Raw genomic sequence first — 21108 nt, forward strand, 5'->3', positions numbered from 1 at the left:
TGCCTTAGGTGTTTAAATACAGTGATTTTATGGAGTGTACATGGTCTGAAGAAGCCTGGCATTTATCATGAAAGTGCTTACCAATATTTTTGTTCAGTCATGGTGGTCGAGTGTTCTTTTCATAGATTTTTGCTGTACTTTGTGGATATCACCGACCTTTGCCCACTGGCTCAACTATTTGCATGTTCATTTATAAAGCAATTAATACTTTATAAAAAAAAAAAAAAAAACCTTGACAACAAAATGAAATTCCAGTTATGTCTGCGAAAACAGGAAGTGCCTTAACCACAGCCACGAGAAGAAAATATTTGAACTTCTTTTCAAATATATATGTGAGATATTTACTCAAAATAAATCTTTTAAAAAAAATACTTATTTAGAATTAAAGATCTGGTGAAATAAATGCTACAGTAATGTTTATAGTGAGCTGTTGCTAACGTATTTGCTTACATTCTGCTGAATGTTAAGAGTTTATGTTGAAGTGTTATTAACTGTAACTGTACATATTAAAGGGAAGAAGTTAAATGTTTGTTACTGATTAGAACAGTTGAGAAATTTAGAGGGGAAATTATCAGCTGCTGTGTGTTGTGAGTTGTCATTTTCACATGTAATCACATTTTAATGTCAGGATGTGAAGCCTAGATCAGAACAGCAGTTCACAATGGATAAAAACACATACAAATTTAATAAGGAGAAATTATTTTATATATATATATATATATATATATACACACATATATGCAAGATTTCTTATAATACTAGCGTTAAGAAGAGTAAACAACTTGTGCAAATGAACAAGAAACATCTACTATGTAAGAATAATAAAACAGCGGTATCAGTAAAGTTAACAAATACACATACTATAATCTATAATTGAAAGCTGATGATTAAATAGCTCTTTGATGACAAATTTTAGAAATGCAAGGTATATAAAATAAAGCAGAATATCAGTAGACAAATAAGAGAGAAATATATTTCAATAAACTGCTTATAAGAAAGATGTGTATTACATACACCTGCATATGGCAGGATGTGAACTTAAAAGATCTCACATAATTTAAATTGAAAATCATATAAAGAATATTCAAAAAGATCCCAAGTGCTGAAATCTGAAGCTTGGTCATGTGAACTTTGAAGCTTTTTGCATACTATAGGTTATTAGATTTACTAAGACTAACTGAAATTACTCATTTCATGATACAGAGCTGACTTGTGAATGCAATATTGGTGACTCAGTGCATCCGTTTTGATAGAAAATAAAGTAGATTTTTTCAAGATGTTTGAACCCGGGAAGGGAGAATGTGATTTGAATTATGCACATTTTAACTTCTGAATACAATATAAACTGCATACTGCAGAAACAGCAAGACATTCTCTTTGATCTTAGTAATGTATATATTTTTATGAATTTAATAAGCTATCAGTTTTTTTAAATATTTTGATATACATCAGCTAACAGTGATACAACTTTAAGACAGACACTTGTTCTTCTAAAATTAATTCAGAGCTTTTGTTAGATCTACAAAATATATACACATATACAATAGATCTATAAAATATATACATCTTTTTGCATAATAAATGCATATAGGCATTGATTTTCCTGTTGTATAATAGTTTAGTAAGATAAAACTACCTGTCACGTGTAAGTTTACAGATACTATCTCTTTAGGTCCCACTCTGTCCTATTTGTTTAATTAGAGATTTAGCTATAATATTGAATGATGAAATACTTTAGGACTATTTAATGGATAATTATATTATTACATAAATATGTATATGTAGTAAACTTTGTCAGATTATTTAATATTTGTTATTAATAGGAAAGGATTATTAAACATTTCTGTAGTAATGGGGGAACATTTTAAATGACAACATATATAACTAAATTAATAGTCTCACATTATTTTTTAACTCCTATACACTATAAAAATAAGTTATGTCTTACCATAACGTTCCATCTGTATTGTTGATCCTTGTTCAGTCATTACATATGGGTATCAGTTCCGTCCTTAGAACAGAGCCAGCCATTTTCCAAGCTCGCGTTAGCTACAAACTTGTGAGCTAAACTCCTACCCATAATCCCCCTCTCCGTTACCTCAGATTGAGTTTGCAAGTCAAAAGAAGGTAGAGGCTACCTCTGGTCAAATGACCTAAGAGAACCGGATGGTGAGATCCACTAGAAGCCACAGGAGGGGGAAGGAGGGAGGGTCATAATGACTGAACGAGGATCAACAATACAGATGGAACGTTATGGTAAGACTTCTTTATCTGATATTTTTAATCCTTGTTCATGCCTTACATATGGGACAGAGTCCCCAGCTACCTCTATTCCTGGGAGGCTCTCATGGAAGGACATTCCTGAGCACCATAGAACCAAAAGATGCTCTTCCCCTGAAAGCCAAATCCAATTTGTAATGATTGATGAAGGTATGAAGTGTAGTCCAAGTTGCAGCTGCACAGATGTCATGTAAGGAAGCTCTTGCATGGAAGGCAGCAAAAATTGCCACCAACCTTGTCGAATGAGCCTTCATAGTAGTAGGCAACAGAATATTACATTGTGTATAAATGAAGGTCACACAGTCTTTCAACCATCTAGCTAATGTGACCTTAGCAACAGCAGATCCTAATCTAGGTCCAGAATAGGCCAAAAATAACTGGTCAGATTTACAAGAGGACCAGGTCCTGTAAGTAAAAATGGATTTGCCTGTGAATATCTAGGGTATGTAGGCAATACTCTCCTCTGTTTGAATGATTGGGAAAGAAAACTGACAATTTAATGGCTTAATTAATGGACATTTCAGAGATCACTTTTGGCGGAAATGAAGGATTAGTTCTCAAAGACAATCTATCTCTATGAAAAATCAAGTATGGACTCTTGATGCAGAACGCTTGAAGCTCAGAGATACGTCTGGCAGGAGTAATGGCATCCAAAAACAAGGTTTTCCATGACAAATATTTGAGGTAGCAAGAAGAAGCTGGTTCGAAGGGTGGCACTGTCAGAGCTTGTAGAACTAATGACAGATCCCATGGTTGAATAGGTTCTCTAAAAGGTGGCTTCAGATGATTCACACTTTTTATGAAGGTCTTGCACAATTTGTGTGACATAAGAGAAGTCTTGGAAACCCTCATGGAAATGAGATATTGCAGCCAAATGAACTCTAATGGTAGAGGCCGATCAACCCGACTGAAAAAGGTCAGCCAGATACTCTAGCATTATCGACACTGGTGCTGAGAAGGGATCTACTTGTTTTTCATTCAGCAAACAGGTACATCTTTTCCACTTGCTTAGATAAGTAATTCTAGTGGAAGACTTATGAGATGCAATGAAAATGTCACATACTGGTAAAGAAAGATCATTCTGCCTGGCAATCAAGGGAATTGGAGTAGCCAAGCTGTGAGCTTCAAGCTGTCCAAGTTGGGATGAATCAGTTTCTGCGGATGTGAGATCAACTCCAGGGTTGGATGGAGAATCCATGGTCGATCTAGTAGGTGAGGCCAAAGGAAGGGGAACCAAATCTGATGAGGCCAATATGGTGCTATGAGGATCACCTTAGTCTTCAACAGATGGGCTTTCTTCAGAAACTGGGGAATGAGAGGAAAAGGTGGGAATGCATAAAGAAGACCCGAGGGCCAATCATGGACTACAGCATCCCTGGGTGACTGTCCCCAAGGGGTAATCAGGGAGAAGTAGTTGCTGCATTTGTAGTTGGTCGGGGATGCAAAGAGGTCATAGCAAGGACGGCCCCAGTGGTGGAAGATCTCCGCCACTATCAAGGGATTCAGGGACCACTTGTGAGGCTGTAGAATGCACCTGCTGAGTCTGTCTACTATTATGTTGAAACTCCCAGGAATGTGAGTTGCTAGAAGAAAACGGTTGGTAGCCATCGCCCATTGCCATATCCTCATGGCCTCTACACAAAGGGGGTAATATTTGGTTCCACCTTGTTTTTTGATGTACCAGACCACCGTCATGTTGTCTGATTGAATCGCAATCATCCCAGACGGCAGCAGGGGATGGAATGCTTGCAACGCCAGAAGCACCGCCTTCAACTCTAGAACATTTATATGCAGTTGGGCCTCCAATTCGGACCAAGTGCCTTGGACTCTCTGTCCCTGACATAGCACCCCCACCCCATCAGCGAAGCATCCGTGGTCACTGTAGCCTTGGTTTGCTGGGGGGAGAAGGGGCAAGACCACTGTGATGAATTGTGGGTCATCCACCAATTTATATCCTGTTTGCACCTGTGGGTTACTCGAATCTTGGCTGAAAGAGGATGCTGCAAAGGATACCACTGGGTGAGTAGTAGCCATTGTAGAAGCCTCATATGAAACCTGGCCAGGGGGACAATGGTGATGGAGGCTGCCATGGAACCCAACAGCTGTAGGACAGAGTGAGCTGTGGATTTCTCCCTTGAAAGGATTGGGATCAGTTGTTGCTTTATCCTTAGAATTCTGTGCTCTGGGATGGCAGCTCTGCAGTTCTTTGCATCCAAGATAACCCTGATGAATTCTGTGGACTGAGATGGGGTGAGATTGGATTTTTGCCAGTTTATGGTTATGCCTAGCCTTTGTGGAGTGAGGAGAGAGTATGCCAGGGCTTCTTCCAATAGATGTCTGGTGGGGGCAGAAATGAGCCAGTCTTCTAGGTATGGAAACACCTGGAATCCTTGTAGTCGCAAGTGAGCTATGGCAATTGCCATGCACTTTGTGAACACTCTGGGGGCTGTAGAGAGTCCGAAGGGCAGTACTCTGAACTGGTAGTTACTGGTTCCTGCACGGAAGCGCAGAAATCTTCTTGATGGCCTGTCCACTTTTGTGTGGTAGTATGCATCTTGAAGATCTATAGAGCACATCCAATCATCTTTTTCCAAAAGCGGGAGGATAGACTGTATTGTGACCATCTGGAATTTTTGTACTCTCACAAACTTGTTCAATACACTGAGATCCAAAATTGGTCTCCACTCCCCGGTTTTCTTTGGCACCAAAAATAGTCTTGAGTAGAATCTGGATCCTATCTGGTCTGGAGGGACTATTTGGATGACTCTTTCTTAGCAGCTTTTCTATCTCTAGTGCTGCTTCTTCCCTTTGACTGGGTGGAATGTCAGGAAGGTTTTTTGAAGGGACAGGACAAAGATCAAAGGGGATATGATAACCTCTGGTTATAATCCTTTGTATCCAAGAATCGGTGGTGATGGTTAGCCAGGCAGAAGGGTACAAGGAGAAACAACCCCCAACCACCTCCAGAGGAAAGGAGTTGGGCCACTCTTCAGGAGCACTGGTAGGATTGGCCAGGGAAAGAGTCCCTGCAACCCTGGTTACGCGGACCCCCTCTGCTTCGAAAGGAGAGTCTTCCTTGCGAGTTTCCCCCTCTGCCTCTAAAGGAGAACTCAGCCTGTGTCTCACAGAAAGGACCCTGAGATTTCTTGAACCATATCTTCCCACTCTTTTGGTTTTGGGAGAAAGCACGTTGAGGGGAAGAATAACGGACACCTACGGCAGAAAGGAGGGTCTTACCGTCCTGTTCACATCTGGCCAGTGTGCTTTTAACTTTGGGTCCAAACAACGAAGAGGCCTCAATGGGAGCATCAAGAAAGGAAGCCTTAAAGGGTTCTGCGAAATTGCACAAGTGCATCCAGGCTTGTCGCCTCAAGACCACAGCTGAACCCGCCGCTCTAGCTGCTATTTCTGTGTGAGATATCAGTCGCATAGAGGAGTTAGATATTGACTCAATGGTGGCCAGCTGAGAGGCCACTTTGTCATGGACCTCATCAGACACGGCACCAGCCAAAGTTTCAGAGAGCTCGAAAATCAGATCCCTTTGAAGCCTGGTAAAGTATGCAATATAATTCAGGGACCTGATAGTAAAGGTCGCTGATGCAAAGGTGCGCACTTCCCTATCCTGTCCAGGGCCCGGGACTCTTTGTTAGATGGATGGACAGTCCGGCTTACTTCTTCCGCCAGGTCCTTTTTTGTTGTGGCCGCCACCACCAGAGCATCCACAGGAAGACCTTTAGACCAATGGGTGGGGATCCATAGCAGTAGGGGACAAAATCTTACCTGGCCTCCGGGGAATAGCCTCGATGGTGTCAGGAGCCTTCCACGCATGCTGCACGATTAGCCGGACAAGTTCATAGGCAGGTGGAGTAACCCAGGAGGTAGGGGGCCTGGTGCGAAAGGCCTGCAGGAACACAGACTCCTCAGATGTCGGATTAGAGGGCTGCCACTCACCTCTCTGTTTAAGGATTTTGGGGATATCACCAAAGGATACCTCACAGGGTGACTGAGGGGATCCTTTCCCCTCATCAAAGTCTGTGTCTTCAGTGAGAGACTCCTCTGTGGAGTCCATGTGCTTCCTCTTACACAAACTTTTCCGGTAGACTTCCTCAGAAGGAGAAGCTGGGGAAGACAGCGGAAAAGGGGTTTCCTGTGAGAATATGTCCTGAGGCCCTTGCACCGCTAGGTGCAACTTGTGAAAACAGTGTACCAGAGGAGGGCAGGGGGATAGACAGCACAGTATCACCAGCAGAAGCCAGGGCCTTCTCCATCAGTTGAAAGGCTGGTCCACCTGAAGAGGGGTGAGTGTCCAGGACAGGGGTCAGCCCTCCCCCTAGGTGGCTCAGCCTGCCCACTCAGAGTCCCCAGATGGCTGTGGAACAGCAAATTATGCACGTCACAACTGTCATCCTGGGTCATAGCAAAACTCTGCTGCAATGAAGGCAACTGCGATTCCTTAGTGAGATACATAAAGGGAACTGCAGAGGGGGAAGACTGTGCTATATCAATGTACTTCAAAGGCAATGAAGGAGGAGAATAAGAAGGGGTCTTTGGAGATGGGTGATCACCTCCCAAGGAAGGATAGGTCCTGTGGGGCAGGATACCTCTGGCCAGAAGCACTTGATCCACAAGATGCAACACGTCATGTTCAGAAAGGCTTCTAGTGGACCTCACGAAGACTGAGGGTAGAAACAGGTCTGTCCACAGAAGAGACTAGCTTGGTGCCCACCACACCAGTCCGCACTGAGAAAAATGGTGCCGAGAGAGACTGGACTACAGGTGTCTGCACCAAGGAAATCATTGGTGCCGAGGTCACGGTCTGCACTGACACAAGGATTGGTGCCGAAGTGGTTGCAGGTACCGAAGCTGGAACCGACAAAATTGGAGCCAATAACTGAGGCATCGGTTCAGAGTAAGATGTCTGAGTTGATGTGGTCAAGGTCTGTGCCAACTGAATGGTTGGTGCCGATGTAGTAGTCATAATAGTCTGAACTGAGGAGCCCCTCGGTGCTGATATAGTAAAGGCTACAGGAGAAGACGGAGCCAATATCACTGATGGTGCCGAAGGTCTAGGCACCGAAAGCACTGGGGCTGAGTGAGCTCCGAAGCAGAAACTTTAGCCTTCTTAAGTCTTGGTTAGCAGGAGTCCCCAGCCGGGGATGAAGGCAAAGACTTGGCCTTAGTAGGATCATCTAAAATTTTCTTATGGGCTCTAGGAGGGGTTGAAGCCTCCGACCCAGAAATGGCCTCTGAAAAGGGAGATTTGAGAAGTCCCTTCAGCAACAACTTATTTTTCCTTTACAAGGTTCTGTTAGAAAAATGTTTACAAATAGCACAGGGCGTGTCAACAGATAAGTGGGACACACCCAAGCAATAAACACACAGAGTGTGCATCTGATGTAGGTAATTTGTGTCCACAATCGGAACACCTTTTAAATCCCGGACTACCTTTCTTATCTGCCATGATAGAAAAAGAGGTCAGTAGAAAGGGTACCAAACAATGGTACAAAAGAATACACGAAGGTATGCAGAAAAGGAAGAGATTACCAACAATGGGAAGAGAGAAATACCTCGTGGTAAAAGGTGCAGAGTAAAGAGAAGAAAACTCAAGAAATTATGGTCGTTAAATGCGACAGAGTAAGAGACAATAAAAAAGAAACTTTTCTGACAAAAAAAAGTTATTTATATATATACATATATATATATATATATATATATATATATATGACTAGTCTGACAACAAATATCTATACTTAGCTCAAGAGAAATAGCTTGACATGATCGAATGGCAACGTGGCAAACAAAATCTGGGGTAACATGGAGAGGGGGATTATGAGTAGGAGTTTCACTTGAGAGTTTGTAGCTGACGCAAGCTTGGAAAATGGCCGGCTCGGTTCCAAGGTCAGAACCAATACCCATATGTAAGGAATGAACGAGGATTAATATCAGATCATTACTTATTTGTAGGTCACAGTAGAGTTTGGCTAGCTATTGATTAATTTTTAGGTACTGGTAGGTAAAGAGATAGTATAATCAGTTGGTCTATTTGACAGCCAAACTAGGAACTACAGTATCCACAATAGGTATTGTTTTATTAGTTTTATATATATATATATATATATATATATATATATATATATCTATATCTATATATATATATATATATATATATATATATATACATACATACACACAGTTACAGTTGTAGACTTCTATCATTTAAGAGTTTTAGTATTTGAGTTTTTAGAAAAGAAAAATTAAAAAAATGTGGAATGTTAGGAAGATAGTGTTGGAGGAATGCATTAGCGTTATATACAACTACATTAATATACTGGATAAATGTGTCATATTATCTCAGAAGAATTGTTTTAAATACACTGAATAGAAGGTTTTAATCTATTAATGTAAATGGATTAAATAATCCCAACAAAAGGAAATCATTAACGACATACTAAAATTAAACAGAGGAGACATTATATTCTTGTGAAAGACTCACTTAAAGATATACAATATTTAAATAACTCAGGTTACAAAATGTTATGTTTCTTTTAAAAAGAGTAGAGGATCTGCTATACTTTGGAGAAAATATACTGTAATGCTTAGGATCAAGGAGCCCATTAATGATCCCAAAGGAATATATACATTTGTAATAATTAAATATAATAGCAAACTCTATACACTAGTCAATTTTAATGGATCCCTGAATATGTGCAAGACTGACTAAAGATCACTTAAACCTATTACAGTCATTGGAAGGGTACTTTAATTTCAGCAGGGGTTTTAACTGCATATCTAGTACAGACAATACATGTGAACAGAAGAAAGCTAAAATTTTAGCATCAGATAAAGTCCTGCACAGATGGATTAGTGATAAAAATGTAATTGATTTAACAGCAAAAACAGGAGCTAAGTCTTTACTCTTCACTCATTATGTGCATGGGACACAAACTAGAATCGATAGGATTTATGCCTCTACAGATAAAGTGAATTATTTTAGAACTATTCATTATCCTTTATCTGATCATAATGAGCCAAGTATTAACATATTAATTGGATAAAAAAAATCCTAATTACAAAATCCCAGTATACATGATGAGATTAAAAAATTTAAGAGAGTTACCTTAAAGAACAAATCAAGATTTTTTTTTATCTTTGAATAATTGTCAGGTTAGTAAAATTATATGACTCTCCTTAAAAAACATAATAAAGATAAAACTGGAAGATGCACTAGTAATAAAATGTGGGATAAAAAGTTGTTAGAAATACAAGATGAAATGCATAAAACGTCTGCACAACAAAGAAATTAGATAACACTGAAGTATTAAAAATCAATAAAATATCAAAATTTTAATGCATAAAGTGGAGATAGCTTTCAAAAAATTAAAACTGTACACTTGTGATTACTTCAAAAACTTTACATAGATTAGCTAATAGAAACAAGAAAGGTTTGAGGAAGGAACATATAACAAAGGTATTTGTAGACAGAGCATTCTGAATTTTGGAATTCTTAAAAATTAAAGGTTGTCAAGTCCAAAATGGGTATATACTTGGCCTCTTTTCTTGGAACAAGGAATAATCGTGAATAAAATGTCTGCATTTTTGGAGATAAAAGAATAATTGTATTGTTCCCCTGATTATACAGATCTTGAAGGATAGGCAAAACCAAGAGTTCTTCACTTGGAAGAAACTAAGGAATTCCAGAAGAGTGAAGTGGAAAATTCCATGTCAGTTTGCAACCCTTCGGAGTCATACTATGTACTGTTAAAGTTTTCCTGACAAACTGGAGAGGGTTGATTGAGCTGGAAAAGGGAGGGTGGTTGGTAGTCATAATTTTGAAAACATATGTGTATAGGATCCTTTGGGTCCTTTGAAATATAATTTGGGTGTGTCCTACCATTTCTTCTTTTTAGAGAATTTTTTACATTTTTGCTAAAATTCCTGGCCTTTGTAAAAGAAGAGTCTTGCTTTTTAGGGGTAGTTCCTCTAGAACTTTGGCACAGGGAACAGAAAAGATTGTTTAAAGCCCTGCATGTTTTCCCTCTCTCTCATAAGGTTTTGAAATCTTGACAGCTGCTGGAAAAGAAAAACTGTTGTTGTCTAAAGGGGCATTATGCAACTTAGCTTTAACATCATCAAGCAAGGGTTACAAATGTAACCAAATACCTTAATACAGACCCAGTTGCTGCAGTCGTAGAACAGGCATAAGCGGCATCATAAAAAGCTAGAGTTAAAGAAAAAGGGGAGGATTTACTGTCTGAATCAGGAAAACCTAAAATGAATCTATTTATGTTATCAAAAATGGACAAAAGGTACCTGGTCATTCAAGTTTCATAGCTGATTGTATGTAAAGAAAGTGTAGCTGAAGTTTACACTTACTTTTCATACCTATCCATGGCTCTAATATCCTTGCACTGGTCTAGACAGATTAGCTTGGTTACTTAAACTCAACAGAAACCACTGTGAGGTCTAAAGAAAGGTTTTACACAGAAATTTATGACAGTCTGGTACCTTGTAAAACTTATCTGATTTATTTGGAGTAAGTGGCTGAGACTTAGGAGTCAATCAGAAAGTGTCCAGTAGAACATCCAATAAAGGAAAAATGGCTGTAGGCCTTTGAATGTCTATGTTTAAAACATTATAGGAACTCTTTTGCATATCTGATACTGCCTTTTCCTCCCACTGGAAATACTGCATCATCTTTTAAACAGAGTCACCATAAGACAGTTCCTCTAAAGGGAAGTCAGGAGAAAAGACGTCTTCAAGCTCTCACACGTACAACGTAAGTGATTAGATACGTGAAGAATAAGCAAAAGATTCCACCTCAGGATTAGAAGAATCTTCCTAAGACTTACCCATCTTTCTAACTCTTCAACTCTACAGAAGAGAAAGAAACAAAGGCTTCATGAAATTAGAGCTTTAAATAACCTTTGAGAAAAGTTATAACACTCCTGTTGTGGAGATCAGTTGGAGGAGTAACAGAAGGAGAGGTATGCTTTGTTTACTATTTCCTCATCTTAAGAGTGCCAGCAGAAATAATGTAAGGGAAAGCAGATTGCTGATGTACTTCAACAAGTGTATCTGGGAAGAGCCTCTTGAACGAGGATCTGTGAATGCCATCTGGTCCCTCAGAATTTATCAGCTGGAGTTTCCCTTTTACAGTCTTGCCAGTCATCTGATCATTCCAGAAGGAAGTTCCTATAAGCTTCACCTTGTTGGCCAAGGGGTCATGACAGTGGGAACCATCAATAGAAACCAAACTGAGGGCTCTTCATGCATCTTAGAAAAGACGAGGTCTGACCAGATAACAGAAACCTTACAAGGTTTACATTTCTTGACTTTATTTTTGTGGCTACTGAGGAACTTCTAAAAAGTAACGACACTGAGGCTATTCTTCATGCAAGCTCTAAGTATTTTTTCAGAAATGCTAAACTCCTCCTAATTATCTTAAGAACAAAGGTCTTACACATGGAGAATTCCCTAAAGTTATGGTCAGAACACAGGAAAAAAAAAAAACAAACATGTTCAATGATTTACCACAGTCACATTTACCTCTTTTGCTGACATGAAAAACTTACCAACATTTAAAAATCAGTGAATTAAGAATGGTCCCCAGTGAGGATACAATCACAGGAAATGAGGTGACAGATGTAGCCTTTGTTCTCAAGCAGGTGGCGAGAAAAGTTCTGAGGAGCTCTGTGCTTCTATGTCCCTTATGTACTAGCATGTAGTCTCAAGCATGGGTCATGAGTCAGATGTACAGCATGAAAGGAAGTCACCAAGACTTTGGTATACTATCCACGTACACGGTATCCTTGGCAGGATACCTCCCACTAGTGAGCCACACTGCAACAATGATCAAAGAAAGGACATCAGATGTTTTACAAAATGTGCCTAGGGTACTTGGCTGAAACAGATCAATAAGTAAATTTTTACATTGGTATTATGCAATATAAACAGATTCTCAGATTCAAACTGAAATGTTAACATACAAGAACAATAAACAGCCCCATTTAATGTTGCAAGAGAAATTTAGCAGGGGATGAACCTGAGAAACTTTTAAGGGGGGGGGGATTGAATAAGAGTTACTCTATTGAACAGATGGGCACGAGAAAGAGGGGTGTATTGTTAACTGACAGGGGTACCCTTCTAACAATGGAGGAAACTATTAAGGATCCATAGGGGAATTTGTGCTAATGAGAAGACACTGAAGCAGTAGGAGGGTCACTTTAGCTAACATCTACATTCCCCAAAGACAAGGAGAATGTTAAATATGGTGATTACTTTCTACCAGGAATTGTGGTTAGTAGTGGGGGACTGGAATAAAGTAGCCACTAAGTGGGATGTTAGCAGTAGCCCTAAAAGAATTACTGTCTTCTAGGTACACTAAATGTCTAGGTCATTACATGAAGGTTTTTGGTTTATCATGTTGCACTTGGGAATTAATTAAGAGATGATTTTATATTTTATTCAAATAAATATACAAGCTAGTCTACACTTGATGTAAAGATTTTATCAGACCATGACCCAGTTATGTGCTGTTTGGTGAATCTGAGAGGTGTCAAGAATAGACCCCTATTGGTTAAAATATGACAAGTACAAAAAATCTGTATTATCAGCTGTAAATGTGCTACTACAAGATAGCCAATATAAAACAGACAGTGTGGTTAAAATATGGGAGAAGTTAAAACAGGTACTCAGCAGTAAGTGCATGAAGTTGTAAGGTAAGTAATGGAGGGAGGCCACCACCTGCCACAGAGACAAGCTAAGACCCATAAAAAAATTACACAAGAAGACTAAAAAAACAGTCTAGAGGAAAGAGAAAATTAAGCAAATAAAAGAGGGATCTAAAACTGCCATATGAGAACAAAGTAAAACACTATCTGCCTTGGTTAGATACTTTGAAACGCACCTAAAAATCAAAATGTATTGGCACACAAGCTAAGGCAATAGAAAGTGTAAACAGATATTACAAAAACTGGTACTGGTAAAACAGAAGAAATTTCAAATGATCCAGGTAAAGTTCTGGACTAAGGAAGTTTTATAAATATAAGCACTCCTTAAAGAAAGCAAAGGGGGTGGTGGATGGACTGGATGACTTTATGGTAGATTTAATCATACTACAAGTGAGAAAAGAGACTGCTAAAAAAGCTAACTGCACCTATTACACATAGGAAATAAATCATCAAAAAGAGATGCAGACAAAAGGAAAATCACTAGGGACAGATGATTTTTTTCGATTAAGTTGTGCAAAAGGAAAACAGTAAAGGTAGGGTGGGTACTGTTTAACAATGCATTAAACAAAAGGCAAATTCCCACTGCATTGAAAAAGGCTATTACTTAAATTTTTATGAAATGAAAAGATCCAACTAACCCTGCTTCATACAGACCCATTCCTGTATTAAACCATAATGATACGCTTTTTTTGCTATTTTAATAAAAAGGTCAGCATATACACTGTCACACTGTATAAACCTCAACCAATCTATCTTTACACAGGGTATGTTTGATAACATAACTAGGATGCATACATTACAATAAAAAGAGATCAGACTAAAGCGATTAATACTTATAAGTCTGGATGCTGAAAAAGCATCTGACAGAGCCCAATAGAGCTATCTAAGGAGGGTGCTGGATAAATTTGGGCTATTCAAGGAATTTTAGTGATCACATAAATCTAGAGAATCATGGTCAGCTGGGAGAAGGCTTGTCCCATAACTTCTATATAAAAGGGGATAAGGCCAGAGTGCCCCTCCCCCTTCCCCTGTTGATCGCACTCTGAAGCTACTATTTCAGAAAATAAGACAGAAATAAAATAGATAATGTTGCATGAACAAGAGGGAAAATGCATTGTTTGCCAATGATATAACTTATCTAATGGACTCTGATAGGGCTGTACCCAAGTTAACATTTTGAGGAAGTCCATAATAATTTCCAGATATAAAATTAATGAAGGTAAGACAAAGGCAATAGCAGTTAACTATACCCAACCTACAACTTGGTTCAACATTACCCCTTTTCATGAGGGACATTACAAAAATTGATATTTGGGAGAATGGATAACATCTGAAGCAAGCCAAGCCCCAAATAAACTTTTACCAACATTAAAATAAGATAAAATAACTAAAATGATAAAGACAGGGACCACAAACTCCTTAACTAGACAATACGATACAACGAGTAAAGATGTTTATTGTACCCCAAATATTATGAGACAAGCTTATCTTTGATCCTAGAAAAACCTAGTGGGATTCAATGCACAAGGAATTTAAAAAATAATTTGGAGGAGAAATGGCACAGAGTTAAATGGGAAAGGATGGTTTTACCAACTGAGCAAGGGGGTTTTGGCCCTTCCAAATCTGGTAGATTACCAAAGGCAGCACAGCTGACGGCTTATTTGATCTCAGATCAGAACTATCATTCCAAATGGAAACAAATACTCAGAGTGGAATGAACCAAGATATAAAGAGAATAAATTTGTGGCCCCCAGCATTACACCCCCATAAAAAAATATAAATCAACACTCAATGGTATGTCTAAGGCACTCTAACATAACATTAATGGTGCCCTAGAAATTAGAATTTTGACCAAGTTTGATCAACAGGGAAGGAAGACAGGGCAACAAGCTGTTAATGAGTCTGTATAAGACAATTAATAAGCTGTTGTTCGGAGAACAACTTAAAGGGGATAAACTGATGATTGGAAGGAAGTCAAGGAAACATTTAAAGCTGGCTTGACTGATTTTATGAAGTACAGGTCAACATACACCATTTTTTGAAAATGGAAAATAAAAACAGCAAAAAAGAAGGTACATAATCCAGAGCTTCTTAACCTAATAACAGAACCTGAAGCACATTAATACAATACTTTTTAGAAAGTTATACAAAGCCTTTTTGGAAAGGAATCAAATTGTACAGACAAATTGTAAAAGGCTGCCAGGAAAAGAAAAAAATGTAGAACAATGGCAGGAAATTTAGAATTCCCCCAAGAGAGCTACTGCATCAAGGAAATTTAGAATATTTGTGGGGAAATTCTCGCTTAAGTATTTTTGCACTTCAGATAGACTGAATTAAACATTTGAACAAGTAAATTAGCATTGTTGATGTGGGACAGAACAAAGGGAGAGATGAAAATATTTTGGACCTGCCCATGCCTGAAGATTTTCTTTCGGGTGCTCCAAATAAGTATTTTGGTATTCAAGTGGAGATGGGTAAGGAACACTACCTGTTGAACTGGTATGGAGATATTTAAAAGTTGGCACATGTTAAAGCACTGACTGATTGCATCCAAGAAAGTCATAACCCGAATGTGGCAAACACTCATTCCTTACAAATGAAAGAAGTAACAAATTATGAACAAATTAAAGGGTATCGAGACCATACATAGAGTGTAAAGTTAGTAACCTGTACAATTTAAACTGGAGCTTATGAAAACAGCAATACCTTAATACCTGCAGAAGAGGTGAACTTTAAAAGCAATGGGTTGCAGGGCAGAAACCAAAACAAAAGCATATTAAGAATGATTGTAACAGAGGCAACATTTATATGATGAACACCTAATGCATTATGTGTACACTAGGCATGTTGTTTAAGTGAATTACGAGACAGTGTATACTGATGCTGATCTGAAAACTGTAAATTCTGGAAGAAAATGTCTAATAAAAAAATGGAGATAGGTAGTGTTTACTTTCCACAATATGAGAAAAGTGCACAATGCATGAAGATTGTACTTGTTAACTGTACATGACAAGTTATACAATAAGACAGCTAAATTTAATAAAGGGTAAGTAACACAACTCAAATGTTCATTTGAAAGATCTTTATTAATAAATGCTATGAAGAAAAAATTGCCTCAGTCAAAGTCAGGACAAGAGAAAAGCAAACTGCTCTGAGTGTTATAAATCACACTTCATTAACCTTACTGTTGTACCCAAGGAGTGCGACTGCGGAAGAATCCCTCAAGCTGATATTAATTCATTCAGTGTCAATGCAGCTAGAAGCCAGCTGTCATGGCGCAGAAATGTGCCAACAGTCATCATCCTCAGGTTCACCATAACAGCCATGCTTTTTGATGAACAGCATGGGGGCTGTGGTGAGACCAAAGTGAGGGGCTTAAAACTGGAAATGAAAGGTCACTATCCAGATGCAAAGAAAACTCCTAGACTCCTCGTGCTATCTTGATGTGCATACATATATCTTGGTGGTCCAAAGATCAATTCCATTTCCATTCTGACATGTCAGGAAGGATCATCTGCAACATGACCATCTGGAACTCCTGCTTTGAAATGAACTCATCAAGACGACAAAGATTCGTGATCTGTATTTTTTTTAGAACTAAAAAGAACACGGAGTGATATTTGCATTGCTTTTCGCATATTGTAACCTCTTGGGTGTCTTTTTTTTTTTTTTTTTTTTTTAAGGTCAAATAACTTTTTTCCCCTCATTTTTTACAACTCCACAGGACTGGTCCAATGGTTCCATTACCTACACACCCAAACTGGCTTACTCATTCTCTGAGTGTGAGCAGGGTATCCTTGAGCTAGACAAGAACCTTATGCACACCATTTGTTTCTAAAAAAGGCAGCGCAATCAACTCAGGTCTTCTTTCAAAGTGAAATTTGAGTGGTAGGGAGCAAGCCAACATGCTTGTTTTGCACAAGTACCTACCCTCCCCTGTGCAACATCTGCCTCCCTTGTGATGGCTCTTAAGCTCCATGTCCCCCTGCACAGTCTTCCTCATCCATGTGTGGAAGCACAGTGACCGTGCATGCTCATAGGTTCATTTTCCACTTGTGCAACTTGTAGTGCTCCTCCTAGCTGTCACTCAATAGGGGAGTTAGAGTTGCCTCACTTCCCAAAGGATAGGTGTGCTGGCAATGGCTGCTCACTTTCATCTTCTCAGGCCAGCTCTGTTAGATGCCTAAGCTGCTAAGCAAACAAGTCACCTAGGCTGTAGTTACTGCTTTATCACTGTCTCTGGATGTGGTTTTGCCACACTTTTCTGAGAAAGTGGGCCACTGGATAATGGTATGGTATGGTGTGGTCCAGGAGGAAGGGAATTTTGTAGGCTCTAGATAGGAAACAAAAAAATGACATGGCCTGCACCACAGACACACACACACTCAAATAAATCAGGGACAAAGCTCTTCAAATTAGGGACAAAACCAGAAATGACCAAAGGACTATCTTTAAAACTGTTACCTCAACTCCCTCTTGAAAGGGAGAGTCACGTTCCCCAAATGATGAGCTGTAGCACACCTAGTAGGGTGGAGAATTTCTACCTTTCCAACGATGTCCATGCTGAAAATTACCATGACCCTGCTGTTGCTTTCCACTACACTGACTTTTCTGTGGCTGCTGGCCCATCTGTTACTGCAACTAATGCTAGATCTTCTGGGGTCATGAAAAAATGCATTGTGATGTTTCAAAAAAATATTAACGAGCAAAAGCCTTACCCTCCTTCTTACTGTCCTCCAATTTTTCTTTAACCCTCAAACAGGAAAAAAATCAGTTCCACTCCAAGGTGGTTAACATAAGATGTCTTGAAGTTCTCAACAAAATCACTGAAGCACAACTAGGTGTGGTTGCAAGTAATATTGGTAGCATTGGAGGCCTTCAGTGTACTACTGCAAATGTTTTGCAACAAGGCGTGATCAGGGCAGAAAGAGATGATATGGTTGCTGTCTGAGAAGTCAGTCTGGCCTTCCAGAAATCACTAAATAGCATTTCTAGTGTCTTGCTCATTTTACCTGCAAGCTCACACTGGAAACTTCAGCATGCTTGAATGGTAATTCAATGCCCTAAAGGAAAAGGTAGCAAACATGCATATAACTACACCTCCTTAGACAGTCCACTACCCTGGATTCCTTAACTGGAGTGGTGTACCTCTCGCCTCTGGGGTGTAGCAACCTTCTTGAAGGCTGATGTAATGAAGAAGGAATCAATGACATTCTGAATGCAGTTGTTCCAGTCCTTACACAGGTGAAGAATCCTGTTCAGTCTTAGGAATAATTACTACATCTGGGTCTTTCCAAACCTGCAAAACCCAAAGCACATCCTCAGAAAATTGGTGACTGTAGAAGTGTGTGTATGCATATGTTGTACCTTTAAGAAGCATTTCAAGGTCAGCATGTGCATATAAATTGCAAGCATGTGCTAGCTTTAGTGCCATTTTGAGAGGGCAGCCAGAGAGTGAGCATGTATGAGTGTAACAGCTAGTTTGTTTATAAGGTTATCCAAGTTAAAGTTATTAAGCCCCAATCCTGATGTGTTTGTAATAACAAAGCTGCTTGAACAGAAACCATGAAGGTCATCTAATTTATCCTGACTGGATGAGCGACAGTGACTAAAAGGAATCAAAACCCTATCACCCACAGAGTCTAATGAAAGTTGGACAAATGAGAGTGAATGAGATATCCCTTCTCGTGTACAAGTAGATTCTTCCAGTGAAGTAACTTGTAATGACTGGCCCTGGTCAGATGGAAGAGAAGGGGGAACTACTGTTGACTGGGCCAAAAAGGAATCACCAGCAAGATTTGTGGTGTGTCCCACCAGATCTTGTGCAGGATATTTGACAACAGGAGGAAGAGGGGGATAAACAAAGAGAAGCATTCCCTTCCAGGAAAAATACATGGCTTTCACTTTCCAAGCAAAAGGACATGGCATTCTAAAACACAGTCTGTTCAGAGTGGAGGCAGAGAGATTTACTTGAGGAGCACCGCTCTGATAAACAATGTCCAGGAACACCTTCCTGTGAAGCAACCATTCGTACCTGCCCTGGACCTACTCAGAGTATCTGCCACTAGATTCTGCTTTGAAGGTATGTAAACCACCTGTTTGTGCCCCCTTGCTTGTTGATGTACCACATGAATGACTGTGGTACTGCCTGCAAAAATCCTTAGAAGGCTGGGGTTGCAAAAGGCGTGGAAAGCAGAGACAGCCAGTATCAAAAATCTCAACTCTTATGTTGTGATTTGCCAGTTGTGGAAGAGGCAAAACCCCTAAACCTGGACATTGTTGATGGAAGCTCCCCAAATCTGATCCGAAGCATTCATGTACAGTTCATGAGTAGGAATAGGAAACTGAAAAGGCTGGATAGTGTAAAGAGAGATGTTGAATCCACCAATGGAACTCGAGCTTGAAGCAAAGAAATAAAGGATTCGGAAAATCCAGAGGATGGCAAGGTTGAAGCCAAACAGTTCTGAAGTAATAATGAAACTTCCTCATATGGAGTCTGGCAAAAGGAACTATAGTAATGGTGGATGCCATGAGTCCCAGACCTCAAAGGAATTTCCTTGCCAGAAGCACAGAAAGAGGAAAGGACTGAAAATAAGCCGTCAAGGACAGGTCCTTGGGAAGAGGCAGCAAAGTCACTATTCATACAATCTGAATCGTGCAGCCTGATCTTGGGAAGAAGTCAACACAGACATCTTGCGGTTCAACGTGAAGTCTACACTTTGCAGAAGAAGCCTTGTAAATTCAAGATTCCAAAGTAGATGACACTGGGAGGCAGCCTAAATCAAGAGGTGGTCTAAATACAGGAAAATCTGTATTCCCTGAAGCTTTCAGAAAGCCACCAATGGGGCTAGAAATTTGGTAAAGACCCTCAAGGCCATAGAAAGATTGAAAGCAGAGAACTGACAATGTGAAAACACACAGAAACAAACATTTGCTGAAGACGAGTGGATTCAAATGTAGAAATAATCATCCTTCAAATCCAGAGACATCAAGAAAGCCTGGTGAAGCAGCAGAGGGAAGAGAAATTGGAATCTTTAGAAAAGTGTTACAGAAAGAAAATTCCATAATGGACATCCAAGACCCTCCTTCCTTGGAAGCAGAAACATCGTGGAATAAAACCCTATGCCCTGTTGGGGGGGGGGGGGGAGATAGGCTGAACAATTCCCTGCAATAAAAGAATTCTGAAGAATATGAATAAAATGAGGCAACTATCAAAGAGGAGGTTGGGGAAGACCTGAAAGGAGAGGAAGAGACTTCCAAACCATAAAATAACCACTCTGGATAATGGAAAGAACCCAAGAGTCTGTGGTTATCTGTTGCCAAACAAGAAAGGACAGAGTTAACCAAAGGGAAATAAGAACCTGGCTGAGAGGCAGAAGTGGCTGAACATCAGACGGAAGCAGATTTCTCAAGGAAGAAAAGTTTTTGACTATTAGAACCCTGAGATTTATCAGAAAAAAAAACATCATGGAAGACCTCTTACCTCCTTGAAGGTGGTCTTTGCTACCTTCGGACAAAGTAAGATTTAGAGGCATAACTTCTCTGGAACCTAGAAAAAGGAGACAAAGTTCTGTTTCAGATCCTGCATGGTTTCCCCTTGTCTTAAAAGGTCTTAAACAGCTCAGCCTCAGCAGAGAAAAAGAGATTCTTCTCATCTAAAGGAGAATCCAGGAGCTTAGACTTGCTATAAGGGAGAGCCTGTAAGTGTAACCAAGAGTACGTTCTCATCACAGACCCTGATGCAGTTGCCCTAGCAGTTGCATCATCATCATCATTATAACTGTACTTTACAGAATAACGAGTTACCTGGGATGCAGTGCTCAACAAAGAAATGGCAGAATACTTTGCATCAGAATTAGTAAGAATATCCCTAAGCTAGTCCATTACACTACTGCCCTTACCTGAAGGTAAAATCTGAGAGGAGGACAGTAATTTAGATAGCTTGTCAGCATCTAAAGAAATCCCAGCAGGGTCAGGAGAAGGGCTTTTATACAAAACTTTCTGGATGTCAGGGAGTTCACAGAGCCTGTCAGGCTTTTTAGTAGCAGGAGGCTGGGAATCTGAAGTGTGCGTCCAGCAAACAATCCAACACAGGACT

This window comes from Protopterus annectens, chromosome 15.part0, assembly GCF_019279795.1.
Source record: "Protopterus annectens isolate FY-2018-M chromosome 15.part0, PAN1.0, whole genome shotgun sequence".
Taxonomy (NCBI): Eukaryota; Metazoa; Chordata; order Ceratodontiformes; family Protopteridae; genus Protopterus; species Protopterus annectens.